Source organism: Suncus etruscus, chromosome 2 (assembly GCF_024139225.1).
Source record: "Suncus etruscus isolate mSunEtr1 chromosome 2, mSunEtr1.pri.cur, whole genome shotgun sequence".
NCBI classification, from domain to species: Eukaryota; Metazoa; Chordata; class Mammalia; order Eulipotyphla; family Soricidae; genus Suncus; species Suncus etruscus.
In genome coordinates, this window is record NC_064849.1 from 104,468,762 (window position 1) to 104,488,938 (window position 20,177).

Genomic DNA, 20,177 nt, shown 5'->3' on the forward strand with positions numbered 1-20,177 from the left:
ATTATAAAAGAGAGGAGACAAAACACTGAAAATTCTGCCGGTTTGGAGCAATGGAGGAAAGTGAGAACTTTCATACTTTTTTCTACTTGAATTTTGGAATTAATTTTTTTGTGAGGACCTGAATAGATAGTAAGGCAGCTAAAGTGTTTGTGTCAGCTCAGGCTTTTGATTCCTGGCACCCCAAACTTTCCCACAATAATACTGACATACAAAGTTACTGAACATTATTACTACCAAAGTGTCTAGATTCTATACTGCCATCTTTATGAAAAATCATTTTTTCCTCTTTATACTATTTCACATAATTCTGTCCATCTCTATTGCTATTTTGGTAAAGTTGGTGTAATACTGGAAACAATACAATTTACACTTCCAAATTCATTATATAATCAACTAACATTCCAAATTCACTATCTAATCAGCTATTATTGAATATTTGGGTCAAAAGCAAATGAATTAACAAAACACAACAAAAATAACATATAATTTATTTAAAATATGGTTTTTTAGAGGGAAATAGAAAAGTTTGAAAGTTTTGATAAAACTTATCTAGAAGTAAAGGCTAAGTTAGGACTGGAACTACAAGAAGTAAAGGAATGGGAGAGATTTATTAACTGTAAATCTTTTGTGGTGAAATAATTAATAATTCCATTTTTAGATATGATTATAGGGATCAAGTTATTTGTTGTTTTTTTTCTGTGAGTCAGAGTGGCTGTCCGTTGTTGGTTTTCTGTGAGCATGTACTAGGAGAATACCTAGATGTTAGGTGCAATTTTTTTTCCTACTAAATAGGAAACATATCAATTTAGTTGATCTGGAGTGTTAAGAGTCTTTATGTAACATAACCTTGTCAATATTATTTATCTTTGGCAAACTTGATATATACATGCTGTCAATAAAATTTTTGATTATACTTCATAGCATGATAAGAGCAATAAATAAAAAATTCTATGACTGAATGTGAAAGGTCATGAGTGTTCTTACACAAGTATGCCCTGCAAAACCTTTTGTATCCATCTGTTATTCTCAAATAGTTCATCAATTATTCAGAAGTAAAGATAATCTCTGCTTCAAGATAAATCATAAAATTTGCATTTCTTTCCACTCTGTACTTGCAACATCCAAAAGGGAATCATCTATTTTTATATCAGTTTGACACACACCCAGGTTAAATACTGAGGGACACCACCAACTACTTGGAAACATAGATTCAAAGAAGAAAAATCAGTTAATGAGCTCTCCTTCTAATCCTCATTCTAAAACTGTAGATCAGTTGCTGAAGACTGTATAATAAATCTGGGCATAATTGAAAGGCAGGAGAAAAATCTGATTTTTAAGAAAGCTGTGAACAGTACTTTATATTATTAAATAAGAATTAGATTATATGAGTATTTGTCATCTTTTTACTACTAGTCTAGCGTCTTCTAAAACTATACTTGCTTAATAAAGGTTTACCCCAAAGATTAGAGAGAATCAGTACTAATCATTCGTTTTGTACTTTTTTGTTCATCTATATAAATTTGTGCAACCCTGATCCCTGTCTGAATTTTACTTTCTGTATTCATCATGGAAAAACAATTTGATTATTTAAGTTACTCTTTTTATTATTTTGAGATCGGTGGAAGAGGGTCAATTATAACTGAAAGGTCCGGACGTCCTAATCTAGCTGCCCGACGCAGAGAAACGAAGAGGTTGAGGCCCCAGCAAATGCTCCAGTAAGTATTTTATTTCTGACCTAATAGGTCAGGGTCAATGCGTGCCCAGAATAAGACAGAGGCAAAGACCTCGTGGCTTTCTACATCCCTCCTTATATACTATAGGGGGGAAAGGGATAGTGACGACTTCCTTAGAGGCGGGACATCCGCCAAGGTAATACGAGGTATTGGTAGGGCCGAGGTAGTGACAACTTCCTTAAGGGACGGGACATCCGCCATGGTTAACTTATCTTTTCAATTTGGCTATTTGCCTGTATGGTTTCCAGCTTTTTACTCTTATTCTGTGTTTACCATTAAAGTTCAAGTATCTCTTGAATACAGCAGAAAATTGGATTTGTTGCTTAATGATTTGGGAGTTTATTGTTATATTGAGATCAAAGGCTAATTTTTTGTCTCCTCCCCTTTTGCTTTTGAATTCTAACATTAAGTTTATTAGTTCAGTACTGTAATCTTCAGTTCATACATTTAAATTTGGAGTTTTTCATACTTTTTCCAGTCTTACTCATTGTTTCTTCTGATTTCTTCATTTCACTGACTACAAATAGAATTGTTGTTTGAAAGCATCAGCTCAAGCCCAAGTTTCCTATTTTTAGTCATTTGCTTCCTGGGACAATGAATATAAAAACAAAGTTGAGTGCCTGGGGAACCCAAGTTCCCAGTGTACCACCAGGCCATTTTCCATATATTAGAAATTTGCAGATGAAGTCTTTTCTTGTGCTTTTGGGGTCCACATAACTATTCTTACTATCTTGTACCTCTGCTGCGGTAGCTATTATAATTTCACAATGGAGTCCTAACCTCAGGCAGAAATACAGGGGTTCAATAGTGTTTGGAACTAGAACTCAAAAAATAACTCTACATTTCCTTAAGATTTTTTATATAAATATTGCCTTAATAACAAAACAGTACCATACATACTCTGTCCATTTTGTCATCTTTTTCCACAGGAATCTTAATTTTTATTTTGGAAAGCACCAGTGACTAAATGAATACACCGACAAATGTCTTTTATTACTGATAACCAAGTTAGGTACAACATAAAATTGACTTTTCAACTTCTAGTTGACTCATTGTATATAGAAAAATACTTGAGAATTTTATGTGTCTCTACATATAACTTATATTGCAGATAAATCATAAAAATGTAAAATTAAGACCAAAAACATAGACTAGGTTAAATTCATAATAAACACATTTTCTGGTTGTATAATTATTATGGGCATATACTTCTAAAGAGCTAAATAATCTGTATCTATGTGTGTTACAATAATTACACTTACTTTTTATCATTTATGTCTTTCCCCTTAAAATTATTTAGATCTAGGTATTATTAGAATATTAATATGCTTTTCATAAGTAAAAATTAATACTTCTGGTAATAGAATTAAACTTGAAACCAAGTCTTATTTCTCCATAATACAATAAACATGAACATTAAATTATTTTATTATATCACATTTATGTAAGTTTTTGATATTTTCTAGATCAGCAATAATAATGATTTTCTTAACTATTTGAAAATATTATTTGACAAGTAAACTAAGTAAATATTTCCAGGTGTCTAGCAAATACAAAGGCCTTTTTAGAGTTATGGAAAAATACAAATTTCTAAACTATTGGAATACATTATATTCAACAGCTTCTAATGTTTTTGCTGGCTGTTAAATGTTTATGCTAGATGTCAAAGAATTTTTAAAAAATATCTGCAGAACTTGAAAATAAACTTTCATCACACTACCAAGAATATCACCAAATTTATATTATATCAAATAAGAGCAAATTAGCATTAATGCAAAATTATAGAAATTAGTGCCACAAGCCCATCAAAGACCATTGTGGGCCTAGAAGAGATAAATGGTAAAATTTATAAATCACATGGCAACTGACAAAGAGCTCCAAAAGGAGACTGAAAAGGTTTTAATACCCAAATCTTTGGCTGAGTGGTTTTAATTTCTGAAGCATAAGGAAGATAACAATAACTGAGAAATATAACACAAGAGGAATCCAAACATATATAACATTGCAAGAGGAAGAAATTTTGGGGAGCCTTCCTATAACATAAAAAGTAGTATTCATTCAACCTCTATAGTAGTGGATTTGGTGGAAAATCCCTGTTGTCAGGACACTGAAAAAATAGCACCAAAATCAAAGTAAATAACTCTAATGGGCCACAAGACTAATCTACACTTTGCAGAGGTTCAGAATCCAATGCTTAAAACATTATGCCACCAGCAAGCAATTAAATAACGTAAGAATTCCCATTATGCATTGGATTAAAGCAAGGAAAGTTCTTTTTTTATTTAAAATAAGCAAGAAAAGTATAACCCAACATTATCATATATTCTGTTGAATTATAAAACTTAAAGTATTCGGGGCTGGAGAGAGAACATGGAAGTAAGGCATTTGCCTTTCATGCAGAAGGCCATCAGTTCAAATCATGGTGTCCCATATGGTCCCCCATGCTTGCCAGGAGCAATTTCTGAGCATGAAGCCAGGAGTAACCCCTGAGCACCACAAAAAAAAAAAAAAAAAAAAAAAAAAAAAAAAAAACACAAAAAAAAACAAAAAAAACTTAAAGTATTCATATATAACAATTATTAGTATAATTGTACACACAAATACTAGTCACTATGCCTTATTATAAAATTCAGTTAGTGAGACTGAAAGAAATTATATCCATTATGATTAATTTATCACTCAGGGTTTTTTTTGTAAGCATTAAGAAAACTGTGGTGTGACTTTTATATTATACCTCAGAAAGACAGGACATAGAAAATTCAGTTCTTGAACAGAGGTGTTTAAATTGGTTGCAGTTCATTGTAATATTCAAAGAGACTGGGAGATTTCTACTGAGTTGTGAAAAAATTTTTTAAAAAAAAATCATAAAAAATGGCTGTTTAAACAATAATATATAATGTGAAGTGAGCAAATTTTCACATTCAATGTATTTAATTATGTGATTTAGTCATAGGACATTTGCTGAAGTTAATAGTTATAGGAGCAATTAAAGTAAATTAGAAATTATGTAGGCAGATTCCATGTAAAGTAAATACTAGCAGGTCAGTTAATTTGTAATACCATGATCCAGCTTCAGACCAGCAAAGAATTATTTTTGACATCTATAACTAGTGTTAACCACTTTGAGTTTAGTTACAGACATTGCTCTATAATTTAGACTGTATGCAATGAACAAAGAAAATAAAGTGACAATCTAATGAAATGAAAGTAGGAGAAGCCAAGAAGAGAAATAAAACAAAATTTAGATTAAAAACAAGGGAGGATAAAATGAGCATGAAAAAGCTAAGGAGCTATTTACCATTTTTATAAAAACCAAAAGAAATCTAGAAAAAATTCAGTTAATACAATTATTGTAGAAAATTGTCTGACTGATTTGGCACAAAATGCTAAATTCAGAATCTCTAGACTCTTGCTTATTTGACACTAATTAGATAGTTCCTCTTCATTTCACTTTCTACCTAAAGTCACTCTCTTAAGTATCTAATGTAAACAGTAAATTCACTTTTCAGATGTTTAGTTTATATCAGTAAGATTAATTGCTTAATTGCCAATGACATATTTCAAATCAAAAGAAGGTTCAAAATAACATTTAAAAATTATTGTAAATATTTTACTGTCAACAAATATATTTTGATATGACTAAACTAACAAAAATAAATAAGTCACAGGGCCGGAGAAAGCATGAAGGTAGGGCATTTGCCTTGGATGCAGAAAGACGGTGGTTCGAATCCCGGCATCCCATATGGTCCCCCGAGCCTGTCAGAAGTGATTTCTGAGCACAGAGCCGGGAGTAACCCCTGAGCACTGACCCAACTCTCCCAAAATAAATAAATAACTAAGTCATAGATCATCTGTAGTTCTATTATATGGGCCTAACAATCACTGCCAGGGAAAATGGTAGATATACCACTAATAGAGAAACAGTCAGTCCTTTGAACAGATTGTGGACACTAGAACAAGCAACGTGTTTCATGCATTATTCTGTTATATCCTCACATAGTGGTTGAAATACATTAACCTATCAGTGTCCAAGGTCTTCTCTAGATTATAACCTTCAGTTTAGCTATCATACAAATTCAAAGATTCTAATGATTAAGTATATATACAATCAAATGTATTTGCTATTAGGCTTACTTCTTCACATTCTTCTTTTGTAGTTTCATTAAGAATGTTCAACATTCTACCAGAAGTCAAAACAATCAAGTACACATGCATTAATAAAAACACATCTGTGCAATTAGTGGAAAGAGTTGGAAACATACAAGAAGTCATATTAATTACCATTAATCTAAATTTAAATTACCCCAGCAATAAAATTAAAAGGAAAAAATAACTCACAAAAGAAAAAAACTTAACTGTTGACTTTGGTGTACAAATACATAGAAAGTAGGAGGCTCTTATAGTACCTAATAATTCTAATAGCAATAACATTTATCCCCTTAGTGTATTTATCCAGCAACTTCACTTTTCCTTACCCAATATCTTGTGATATGGCAAGACAGATATATAATAAGAGATTGAGCATAGCACAAAAATTTGCCAATTAGATCTCTGTCCATGGTATTGAATCATGAATCTGGTTTAGAAATTCAAAATTAATTTGTAAGTGACTGTAGTTTTTTTCATTTGATTCCAGTTTCGGACGTCCTCTAATTCCTGACACCATTTAGTTTTAAATAATACCTATAGAACTTAAACTTCAAAAATTATCCTATACTATAACTAAAATTTCAAATAAAAGTGAACAATTTCTAAAATAAAATAGTCTTTTTCTAAGAGAATTCAACATAAATTCATTGAGAAATTCAGCCATTTTTTGCTGGATTTACATATTAGACAATGCCACAGGTTCATTATAATGGCACATTAAGCTCTTAATATCCTCCCAGGATATACGAAACTTTTGCAATAATCTTGATGATCCACTGTGAGGTGATGATGTAGCAAACAGGTGAACAATAACTCCAACAAACAACACACTGGATATTCATGGCATTCTTGGAGTTCTGTTCTACCAGACTATATCTTAGATTAGAAAGCAATAGTATTCACCTTTTACTCTGTACACATGCATAACACACACAGACACACCACCTCAGTTTTTCCTTTTGTAACCAAATTCGATATCCTTGGGAGCCTCCAGAACGACTTGTTCTAAGTTCCCAACTTGCCCAATATCGGAGAGATAGTGCAGCAGCGTTTGTCTTGCAAGCAGCCGATCCAGGACCAAAGGTGGTTGGTTCGAATACCGGTGTCCCATATGGTCCCCCGTGCCTGCCAGGAACTATTTCTGAGCAGACAGCCAGGAGTAACCATTGAGCACCGCCGGGTGTGACCCAAAACCAAAAAAACAAAAAACCAACTTGCCCAATAACTTTTAGAAGATGTGTATGCAGTGTGTGTTCAATACTATGTACTTGATTTTTTGTCACTTCTGGTAGAATTAAATTCTACTAGTGTGTTATTTTAATATGCTTAAGGTGCTATATAGTGCGTTGAAGTTTAGCAGAATCTAGAGGAATGAGAAGAGAAGGTTGAAGATTTGATCATTTTAAAAATAATGATATCAAAATCCATTAAGATAGTGCGTGCTCCTCGAAAAAATCATTCCTATTTGATAGATAATGTCTTCAAAGACTGATGTGCAGCTTAAGAAAGGGCTCTGGGTTACTAATTAATGTCACAGTATAAAAAGTAGATTCAGATATTATTAATATTAAGTTGCCATAATTAAAACATTATTATTTTATATTAGTGCATTTATCTCACAAGACATCAATGTAAAGGATGTTCAAACATGTAGTAAATGATATAAATTGCAAGTAAGGTTACATTAAAATACGTGCTTAGTAAGTTAAGTGGAAAGTTCTTTAAGTAGCTTATTTTCATGCAAGTGCACATATTAAAATGTGTCAATTTACAAGATCTTTACTGAGATGGACTGACAAATCCATCCATTAAAAATAGATGTTACTATTACTATTTAATAGTTACTGTTACGATTAAAATTATAATACTAGGTTCAGCTTGGCTAAATTAAAGTTTTCTGCATAGTTTGAGCTATTAGCTGTATTTATACATTATTTATTCATTAGATTATCTTGTATTATATGATTTTAAATGATTATCCTGTTTCAATAAAAACTGAAGCTAGTGTAAATATATCTTGGAATTTAACTTTTGAATTGTGATGCTTCAAATTATTGTTCTTCAACAAAGAATATTTTATACATCTAAGTTATTGTTCATATTTGAAGGACTGATAAAAGCCATCCAGACAGCTTAAAGTTAAAGGAATTCATCTCAGTAAACTAACTTGCAAGAATGCTCAATTTATATTTATTAGGAAAATGGGCAAACACTATACAAGCTCTAGTTTCTTCGTGTTTAGAATTATTTACTTCCATCATATTAGGCAGGGTGATGGTGAAGCAGTAAGACTCTAGAACCAAACTCAAGACTCATAATTTGAATTCTATTAATTTGGCAGTATGTCTAACCTATCTTAGTCTTCTTGCTGTGTGTGCAAAGGATATGATAACAAACGGTGAATAAAAGCTATAATGCGATTATAAAGAAGAAATGAGTGAATTAGGAAAAATATTTGTACCTACTGTGTAAGGATAACAAAATATCTTAAATTTCCTGTATTGGTAGTGCCCTCAGAGCAGGAGAATCATCCATCACATTTTTTAAGTTACGATTTTTTTGTGTGTTTTTTTTTTTCAGGTCACAGCCGGCAGTGCTCAGGGGTTACTCCTGGCTCCAAGCTCAGAAATTTCTCCTGGCAGGAACGGGAGACCATATGGGACGCCCGAATTCGAACCGATGACCTTCTGCATAAAAGGCAAACACCTTACCTCCATGCTATCTCTCCGGCCCCTTTAAGTTATGATTTTAAGGGGAAGAGAAAAGCCAGACTTTCGTTCAAAACCATCTTTACTTCCACACCATAAACCTTTTTTTGTTTTTGTTTTTGTTTTTGTTTTTGTTTGGGGGCCACACTTAGTGACGCTCCAGGGTTACTCCTGGCTATGCGCTCAGAAATGGCTCCTGGACTGGTGGACCATATGGGAAGCCGGAGATCAAACTAAGGTCCATCCTGGATCAGCCACGTGCAACACAAATGCCCTGATGCTGCACTATCGCCCTGCCCCAACTTTTTTATTATTACAGAATAACTTGGCAAAGGAAAAAGATGAGAACACATTATGGGAGGAAGAAGAATAACTTTGCATTAGTACCAGTGCCAGACCAGCAGAATTATCTCCAAAATCTGAGGACCAACACCACAACTGCATGTGTGAATTCTCTGGTTTGATAATGGTAATATTTGTTAACTAAATCAAAAACTTAAAAAAAAAAAAAAGAAACTCAAGCAAGAATATTTCTAACAATTATAAAAAAGGAAGGTTCCTCCTCTGGGGCAGCCTTAATATTGCTCTGACACCAACATGTGTCAGTTTGAAAATGATATACTGACAATGAGAAAAGGGGAACAACTGGATCTAAGAGAAGATTGTTCTACCTTACCAGCCAACGACAAGATAAAATCAGAGGACTAGTCACACTTTGATTTGTGCAAAAGCCAAGATCGCTATCTACAGATGACTGGTGAATACAACCATGATTGGACAGAACCCATCCTGGAACCACTAAAAAAGCTCTAGTTTAGGCTCTGGCCTACGATCTGAAAAACAAACAAGATCTCTGATTCCAGAGATCCGACTGAGACATTTGCAACCGGAACGAGTCTTCTAGAAACATAAAGAAAGACTATATCCCATACTCCATCCTAGGAGCAAAGCAAAGACAATGACCACCAACTACAGAAGATGGATTAAAACGACACGGAAGGAACAGAGCTCCTAGACACAAAGAAAGTCTTCACCATAAACTTCATTTCTTGATCTGTGTAGCTACCAAGATCTCTAAGTACAGAGAGCTGATTTTATCACCCATGACAAAGCAGAAGTCATCCATACACCACAATAGCACTGAGGGGAGAGTTAATGAACTGACAAGGACTCTACAGACAGTCCCATAACAGCATACTTTAAGGGGGGGAGAAACCTTGTATAACCTAGGCCTAGGGAATTCCTTTCCTAATGCCCCCAACATTTACTATACCTACGCTGACGGGGGGGTGGGGTGGGGGAATCCCCTTCTTTTTTTCCCCCTTTTTCTCCTTTTTTATTTATTTATTTATTTATTTTTATTCTGTCTTATTTTGATTTCTGTGTTTCGGTGTAGATATGGAAGTTGATGTCCCCAATTTCATGTAATGTTATTTTATCTTTCTCTTTATTTTCCCGCTCTGGCATGGTCTCTTATTACAGGACCGAGACTATTATGTGGTGCTTGTCTTTAGTGCAGTAGTGCTTACTGGATATTTTATTTGATATTTCTTCTTGTATTATGTGGTATTTCAATTCCTTTTTTCCTGACCTCTCTCAAACCGAGGTTGAGAGCCTCTAGAAGGACTACACCCATTTTCGGCTTATCTGATTTTTACCCCACTTTTTTGTTGTTCTTTTCTTTAAACAAAACCATATAACTTGAACTATCTAGTTCCGCCTCTCAAATAGAGGGGGAAATAAAGGAGGATACCAGGACCAAACAGATATATGATCACAAGTAGTAAACTGGACACAGAGGGGACCACCTGTTCTGGTGGCCAGGGGGGATATGGGAGGCAGGATGGGAAGGGGGGGAACAAATTTGGTGACAGGAATTCCCCTGATTCAATGTTAATATGTACCTAAAATATTATTGTGAAAGTTATGTAAACCAATATGGTCAAAATAAAAATTATATATTAAAAAAGAGGAAGGTTCCTTTAAGAAAACGATAAGAAACACAGACTCTAATTCAAAAAGTTTCAAATGAATTGAAGTGCACAATTTATTCATTTTATATAAGCTAAAACAATAGCTTAAGTTTCACTTATATAGCAGTGCCTTTTGACTAGGTTTTATAGTGTAAGCTAGACTATTCTACATATTCCAAGTTATTAATAAATAGAATGATTTACTGAGTACTTATAATTATCAAATTACCTGTCATAGTAATTTTTTTTTTTTGGTTTTTGGGTCACTTCTGGCATCGCTCAGGGGTTCTTCCTGGCTCTATGCTCAGAAATCACTCCTGGCAGGCTCGGGGACCATATGGGATGCCGGGATTCGAACCAATGACCTTCTGCATGAAAGGCAAATGCAAACGCCCTACCTCCATGCTATCTCTCTAGCCCCGTCATAGTAATTTTTTTTCTTTATAAAAATAAAGTAGCTTCATTTTGATTTTCAGATGTCAAAAAGTAAAGGTTAAAAACATCATGAGAAAAAAAAACATAATGAGAAAAATATGGAAAAAATATGATCTGTTGACCTGGTGAATCTGTGGGCTTTCATCTCCATCAATAAGTTGTAGATATATTATATTGCACACATATAAGAAAAATTTGAAGTGAAATAAGCATATTTCAGAATTTCCCACTATACTGGACTGATTCTCTTCTTCAAATGTTTTTCTTTCTATATTCTTCTTCTCAAATCATAGACCTATATTGACTTTTTACAGAAGAAAGAAAAAGATGAGACTGGAAATGTCTGCTGAGATTCAATTAAGTGCTAGACTAACAAATTTAATTTTAGTTAAAGAACTATTCATTACTGAAAGTATCTCTGTAATTTTCTTGGTCACTATGGTAGGTAAGTATGTATTTCTGGGTTGTGCTAATATTTGGTTTACTTTTTAAACATATTTACTAACAATTCCTCTAATATTTTTATAATCAATCAGACCCTTGTCACAAATTGAAAATGTAGATTATTCACTTCCTTTTTTCTAAGGCCAAGTAGGAAGATGCTCAAGAGAAAATGCACAGATTCTGTGCTTAATTTATCAAAAGCACAAAAAATATTTTAATTTTTAAATTTACTTTACTTCCTCTAATAATGCCTTTTTTGCTCTCTGTGTTTTAGAAGAAATCAGTCTACTAAACTCAATAACATTGTTCCTAACTTTAGAGGAGTATTAACTCTTAAATGCTGTGAATTGTGTGAACTGATTCATAAAAAAAAAACAAACCTCTAGAATTACCCAGATTTTGAAAATTAGAGGGAACTGTCATAGAGTGAAAGGAGGTTTTATTTGCTTGTTTCCAATTTCTTATTTTTATTATGGCTTTGGAAAGAAGGTCATTCTGACATATAATATACCTACGTTTTCACCATGATCAAAATGCTCAGGACCTTTCACCACTGTCCTTATGGTACTTCTAGTTTAGCTTTTTTTTCTCAGCACAGTATATGATGTTGAGGACTAAACCTAGAACTTTTCATACAAAGCAAGTTTCTCTCTCCTCTCTCTCCTCTCTCTCTCCTCTCTCTCCTCTCTCTCCTCTCTCTTCTCTCTTCTTTCTCCTCTCTCCCTTCTCTCTCTCCTCTCTCTTCTCTCTCCCCTCTCTCTCCTCTCTCCCTTCTCTCTCTCTCCTCTCTCTTCTCTCTCTCCCCTCTCTCTCCTCTTTCCTCTCCTCTCTCTCCTCTCTCTCCCCTCTCTCCTCTCTCTCCTCTCTCTCCCTCTCTCTCCTCTCTCTCTCCTCTCTCCTTTCTCTCCTCTCCTCTCTCTCTCCCTCTCTCTCTCTCCCTCCCTCTCTCTCTCCCCTCTCTCCCTCCCTCCTGCTGAATAATATCCTTGGTTTTAAAGAAAGTGTTTAAATCCAGAGGGGATAAGGTTGCCAATGCTTCTGTGCAAAAAGAAATAAAAATAAAAGAGAGGTTAAAAAATAATATATAGAAATTGAGAGGTGGACTTATTTGTCAGTGATCACTCCTGACAGGACTCAGGGGACCATAAAGTATACTGGCATATTAGGGGTGGTAGGGATGCCAGGGATCAAGGCAGGGGCCATTACATGCAATGTAAACTCCCTACCCATTGTGATATCTCTCCAAACCTAATAATCTATCTGTCTTTTAAAGACAATGTTTTTCTGCTTTGAGTTCTACATTACTTTTAGAAAATATTGCAGTAAAGATGAAAAAACACTCTTTAGATTCTCCCAACCAATGGAAGAAAGGAGAAGTATTGGTATATTTACCCTTTCCCCCTTCTTTTCTCCTCTTCCCATATCACTGTAGCTTCAAGTAATACTCTGGGTGAATAGTGGGTCAATTTTCACAATCTGATATGAGCATTTTGGAGTATGAGAGAGAATGTGTTTTTCCTGGATTCACTTAGGCCTCCTTTAATATTTTAAATTAGTTTTATAATTATCAATATAAATATTACAATCACAAAGCAACAACAGAGGACTCTACCCTGTGGAGTTAATTAAATACCTATAAATTAGCTGAGCTCTTCTGCTAAGGCTGCATAACCTCATGACTTAAATGTGTTCTATAATTGCAAGTGAAATAAGATTGGAATCCTTTGAGCTTTACTTTTATTATAAATCTCACCGTTTCCCTTTTCTTTTGATAACCAATGGGTAACTATAATTTTTCATTTTACTATTTGTTATGTAACACTATATAGAAACTAATTGGAAATATTTAAGTGATCTATAGAAAAAAAGAAGAAAACATGGTATTAAATCTAATTTTCTGAAAAAATTACTGGATTAAATGCACAAGAGTTTGTGCCTCTGGTACATTACAACACCTTAGACAGTGCCATTCACTACGTTTTTCTTTGCATTACTTAGTGTGTCTCTGCAACTTCAGGAAATAAAACCAGATTCCACAGCAGCAATCCTTTTAAAGGAAGTATTTATTATTGACTAATATTCCATCAAGACTAATATTCCCAGCATGTAACAGTATAATGATGTTACCATATGCACAGCTGGATGATTCTAAAAGGGGGTGGGTTCTGTCTTTATATTAATCATTCCTTCTTATGTGATCATCTGTCCAGGATAACTTACTCATTGATAAATCTAGGCAACCTTTTATGGTCAAGCTACAATTCAGACCATAGAATTATAAAATGAAGCATTTCTACAAGTACAACACAGATTTATAAATTTTTCTCTCTCAGAAATAGCTGCTGTAAAATCAGGACAGTATCAAACAGGGAAGAAAATTATCACATGATATTAAGGTCCAAAATATTGATAAAAAAAATTTCAAAGTACTGATAAAGAGGACAGCAGGTAGGGTGTTTGCCTTGCATTGCATCCAAGCTGAATTCAATCTCAGGCATCCCCTCTGGTCCTCTAAACAGTGTCACTGTGGGAAGTAATTTCTCAGTGCACAGCCAGAAGTAACCCCTGAGAACCAGTAGGTATGGTTCAAAAACACAAATTTGCATTGTTGTCAAAAGAAAGAAAAAGAGGTTGTTTGTTTGCAATTACACAACTGAATTTGCCCTCCAAAAATTTATGCTTTGTTGCCAGAGTCTTTCTTTGGTTCATTCACACTAAGGTCATTTCTTAGCTTTATATATCTCCAGCATTTAACAGAGTATATACCCTGTGATAAAAGCTATAGAGTCTAACAACATGGTTTGAATTATTTATCTCATGAAGTCAGGAGATATTACAAAGATTAAGGCATTTACTTTGTACGTGCTAGACCTTTGCATGTGGTTCAATCCAGGGCAATGCTTATGCTTCCCTGAACACCCAGAGTCATCTTGAAGCACTGAGTCATGGGAAATCCCAGGGGTGGGAGGGAGGGAAAGAGGGAAAGAGGGAAAGCGGGAAAGAGGGAGGGAGGGAGAATGGAAGGATGGAAGGAAGGGAGGGAGGGAGAGAAGGAAGGAGAAGGGAGGGAGGGAAGGAGGGAGGAGGAGGGAGAAAGGGACGGAGGAGGGAGAGAGGGAAGACAGAGACATCCAATGGCCCAAAACTCCAGGTATGCCTATTTTGTAGTTGACACCTATAGGAACATTTGGAACCAGAGTGGGCCACCTCCCTTGTACCTCTATAATTCCAGAAGGTCCTATAGCCATGTCCACAAACCATTGCTACTCCCAATGTTCTCATTGACCCAGCTCCACAGATTCTGGAAGTTCTGTACCATGTGAGGCCAAATTGAGATGCAAAATTATCATAGAAGATACATAATCTCAACAAACAAAACAACTAATGTTCAACAATGAACACAATAGTAAAATTTCAGACAATGGCATAATGATCCCATAGCATGACGACAATTTTAACAAGTTTTCTTTGTATGCAGTTTTTTTTTTTTTTGACAATGATTCCATTACCACTTAATTGTAACAAACAGCACTAAATAAATTATTAGTATCTATCAAGGGGCAGGCTTGGGGGAGGGTGGAAAGCTGAGGACACAATAGTGTAGGGAATACTGAATATTTAGAACATTTAATACCAGACACAAATATTATGGATCAACTCTATGAACCATGATGTTTAAAATATAGAAATTAAAGAAAATAATTACATTTTTGTGCTACAGAAAAAGGCACTTGCTACTTCAACTTTTCAAGTTTGAGATTCCAATTGCAACAGATTTCACTTGAGAAAGTGCAGATTGGTGAAATCACAAAAACTAAATTGTAATGATGTAAACATATACTTTCTAGTTACAACATATTCATAGTTCGAATAACCTTGAACAGACCTCCAATTAATATGCTCTTTATGGAAATGTATTGGGATCTATTGAGGCAATATATGCAATAGAACATGTTAAAATAGTCATCTTTGATATACTCATATAATCTTTCATATAATGTATGATTATAATAGTCTATGGATCTTTGCAATACTTCACCCCTATATAGCACATTTCACTTACTTCAAAATGCAATATATGAGATTTCCATTGGTCAACATGTAATCATAAGTACTAATGTGTCTGTCCTAATATGAGTAAATGACTATTAATTGTGGATATTATTTTAGCCAAAATTACCTATGACTACAAAGACTGGAAGTATTCAGTGAATTTCTGGAATGAGCTGTACATTTTGGTTCAGTATCCACACTGAGCAAAAGTTAGAGAAAAAGTTATGGAGAAAATAATTTACTCAAAGGCTTTAATATTTGTATCGATTTTATGCAATTAAGTTTGGGTATATAGTATGAAATTAAAACATCAGTTTATAATGCTCCCTCTGAGAGAGATAGACACAGAATAGTTTTGCTCATTTTAAGAAAAATAAAAGACAGTATTGTAATAATGTCCAGAGACTAGGGACAGAAGGACCAGCTCACAATATAAAGCTTACCACAGAGAGTGGTGAGTAAAGTTAGAGAAATAACTGCAGTAACAACTATAATGACAATGTTAATGAGTGAGAGAAATAGAATGCCTGTCTGGAATACAGGCAGGGGTTGGGGGAGAAGAAAAGAAAGGGGGAGTTGATGTTGGGACTGTGCACTGGTGAAGGGGGGTGTTCTTTGTATGACTGAAACCTAACTACAACCATATTTGTAATCACAATGCTTAAATATATTATTTTTTAAAAAAGGAAAAATGCTCCTTCATTTATTAAATAGATTATTTCATCAGAATATATTACAAAGACATGCTTAGTACTAAAATATAATACCTCACAGTAATATATCAACTTTCCCAAAAAGTTCTCATATAGAAAGTCTACATGGAATGGTTGGAAATTTTGTCAATACTGTATAAAAAGGCATGTCAATTCCTTGTTAGTTCATGCCAGAGGCATCCTCTTGCTTCTGTTAGATAGAAAATGAAGGTCAAATGCTTCCTGCTGTTTCTAGACACATCTGGACTTGTGAGAATATAGATGTGGACCTGAGATTGCTTAGTTCTCTGATCTCTTTGAGGTATAAATGCCTATTCAATATCAACTGAGACTTCCAAGGTATTCAAAGGTTGTCAGCTTTGAGCCTTGCTTCCAAGGGAGATAACTGAACTCTTGTAACTGAAACCCTGCACAGATCTTGATATCCATGACTGTTAGTTCTTCAAAGAGGGTCAGAACTTAGTGGGCTGTCCATCTAAGAGGAGTATTGGATTTGAGGACTTCTGATTTTTCACCTGTTGGTTTATCTTTTATTTTTTTAATCTTATCGTACAATTACAATTATACTCTTTTTAGTGGTGCTTTTAAGAAAAATCTCCCTAATGTAAACCATAAGTAATATTATTCCCATTTAAAAGAAAGGAATTCATTTGACCTAAATGGCTTTACTAGTTAATTTCTTCAGAATATAAGGAGCAAATAATGTTATGTTTACTGGTTCTTTCAGTAAATAAAGAGCAGACTTTCAATTCACTTTGTGAACTCAATATAACCTTGATACTAAAATATAGCAAGGAAATGTAAGGAGAAAATTAATACTATTTCCCTCATGACTATAGGCTCAAATTTCCCATACAGTATTAGCAAATATATTCCAATATGAAAATAGCATCTTACTCATAAATATTTCTGAACTATTTTATAAATTTAAATACTAAATATTCATTTAATAGTTAGATGTGTAAGTTTACTATTAATATTCAAATATTTACCTTTTTGAGATGAATTGGTCAATATAATCTTCCAGAAACAGAAAATTATACTAACATCTTAATAGTTACAAATTAGTGGGGCCAGAGAGATAGCACAGCAGTATGTCGTTTGTCTTGCATGAGGCCTACCTGGGAGGGACTGAGTTCAATTCTCAGAATCCCATATGGTTCCTCAGCCTGCAGGGGGATTTCTGAGCACAGAGCCAGGAGTGATCCCTAAGCACCACTGGATTTGGCCCAACAACCAACCAATTAATCAATCAATAAAAGTAAAAATTACAAAAAAATATACGTTGCAAAATAGTGTTAAAAATTAACACTTCTCTGGGTTGTATGAAAGCTTAGTTCTTAGATTTTATTTTTGTTTTGGTTTGGTTTTTGGGTCACACCTGGCAGTGCTCAGGGGATACTCCTGGCTGTCTGCTCAGAAATAGCTCCTGGCGGGCACGGGGGACCATATGGGATGCCGGGATTCGAACCAACCACCTTTGGTCCTGGATCGGCTGCTTGCAAGGCAAACACCTCTGTGCTATCTCTCCGGGCCCTAATTCTTAGATTTTTGAGAAATTGTTCATATTGTTTTCCAAAGAGGAAAACTTCAGTAGACAAAGATTTCTTTCCCCACATCCACATCAGCACTGGTTGTTTGGGATCTTTTTTATGTATGACAATCTGACTGTTTGAGGTTAAATATCACTGCTTCTCACAAAAATTAAGTACTTGGGTGTTACCCCTACCCCCAGCTTCCTGACTATCTTACCTGACGAGCAGACCAGTGCACATCTGGGAGGGGTCTATGAAAGTAACAAAGGGGTTGCCGCAGAGGGGAGATTCAGAGGGAATCAGCAGACGATTCAGGAAGATGGCTGAGGAAGGAGGAGGCAGGAGGAATAGAGCAGAGACAGAATTAAATGCATGGCAGCTTAAAAAGTCTGCCTAAAAGGTTAGTTTAGAAGCCATTCATGGTGGCTAGGGTCTTATAATAAAGCTTCATGTCTCCTGACTTCTATTGACTGCTTGTGGATCATTTCCTCACTGTTACCCTGAACACTCAGACGCGATGGCTGGAAGGGGGTGCAGGCGCCTGAACTGGCAGAGATAGGCCTCATCATCCATCCACCATCATCCAGCACCATAAAGAACTCTAATTCATTTAATTATTACAACACTTGGGAATCAATTTAATAAAACACACACACACACACACACACACACACACACACACACACACACACACACACACACACACACACACATATATATATATATATATATATATATATATATATATATATATATGTTGGTTTTTGGGCCACACCTGGCGATGCTCAGGGGTTACTCCTGGCTGTCTGCTCAGAAATAGCTCCTGGCAGGCACGGGGGACCATATGGGACACCGGGATTTGAACCAACCACCTTAGGTCCTGGGTCAGCTGCTTGCAAGGCAAACACCGCTGTGCTCTCTCCAGGCCCAAGAAACACATATTAACAAAGATTTTTTAATAAAAATTTATTTATAATCTTCTCTACCCTTAACATTTTCCTGGGAAAAAAAAGTCAAACTTGAAATAAAAAGTTATTTTATTTTATTGTTTTGGTTTTTGGGCCCGGTGACGCTCAGGGGTTCCTCCTGCACTCAGAAGTCGCTCCTGGCTTGGGGGACCATATGGGATGCTGGGGTCTCCCGGTCCATCCTAGGCTAGCGCTGGCAAGGCAGACACCTTACCTCTAGCGCCACCATGCCGGCCCCATAAAATGTTATTTTTCCCAACCCCTCAAACACATATTATGAATATCTTAGTTAATAACTATAAGCATAGGTAGTAATTTAGTATCCAAGTTACTTAATCTTAATCCTTATATTTTGACTTTTACCAGAAAAGTTACCAGAGGAAGTTCAAGGAAGGTTTAGGAATAAACCCAAGAAGGTGCAGTAAGAGAGAATAAGAGAGGAATTCAGTTTATTGGCCTCAGTCACAAAAGAGAGAAAACTTTGATGCCTGGCAGACCTGTTATATCTAAGCTTGTCCTTCCTTTCCTCTGTGATGATCAACTGTCTATGTCTTTCTCTCTCCTGGTTAGCATCTGGGGGAAATGGTGCAGAGAAAAGGAAGCAGGCCAGACTAGTAAGAGAGGTTAAACTATTGGCAAAAATATAAGTTTTGGGTAATTGCTTTTAGTTTGTCATTTTTGTGTATCTCATTACTACCATACAAAAGGATCTTAAGAGTCAGATTTTATGCACATTCTTTGAAACTGGTTTTTAAAAATTTCTACACATATTAATCATGCATATCCCATCATTTTACATGTATTATGTTAGCTTTAGTTTGCCATTTGCTTGGAAAACATTCAACTTTCAATTAACAGTTTGACTAGGAATGGAGTCATACCATTTCTAGATCCTGCTGTCATAAAATTTACATTCCAACAGAGAACACAGACAACAAATAAAGTTCTGAGAATATATAATGCATAAAGTCGGCTTCTTCATACGCAACTAAGAAAGACAAAGGAGGGACCAGAGTACAGTGGAAAAGGTGTTTGCCTTTCACCAGTCTGACTGGGTTTGTTCCCCAGCATCACAAATGGTCTCCCAAGCTCACCGTTACTCCTGAAAGCAGAGCCAGGAATAACCCCTGAATGTTTTCAGGTATGGCTCAAAAGCCAAAAAAAAAAAATTTTAAAAACACATTACACACAAAGAACAGTGGTATTGAATAGAAAGAGCTAAACAATGTGAAAGAAATGTGTCCCATAATCAAAGGGTAGATTCTCATATAAAGCACAGACAATATCTCACACTTCTTTTCAAAAATAAAAAATACATATATTTATGAAGCAAAACAGTTCTTCAGGAATTGTAGAGTGTATTTTTGTTTTTTTTCCTTTATTCACTATGCAAGTCAAGAGAGATAACACACTCTGTCATTTTCTTCCAGTACAGCAAAGGTCAGGTTCTGATAAGATTTGATAGC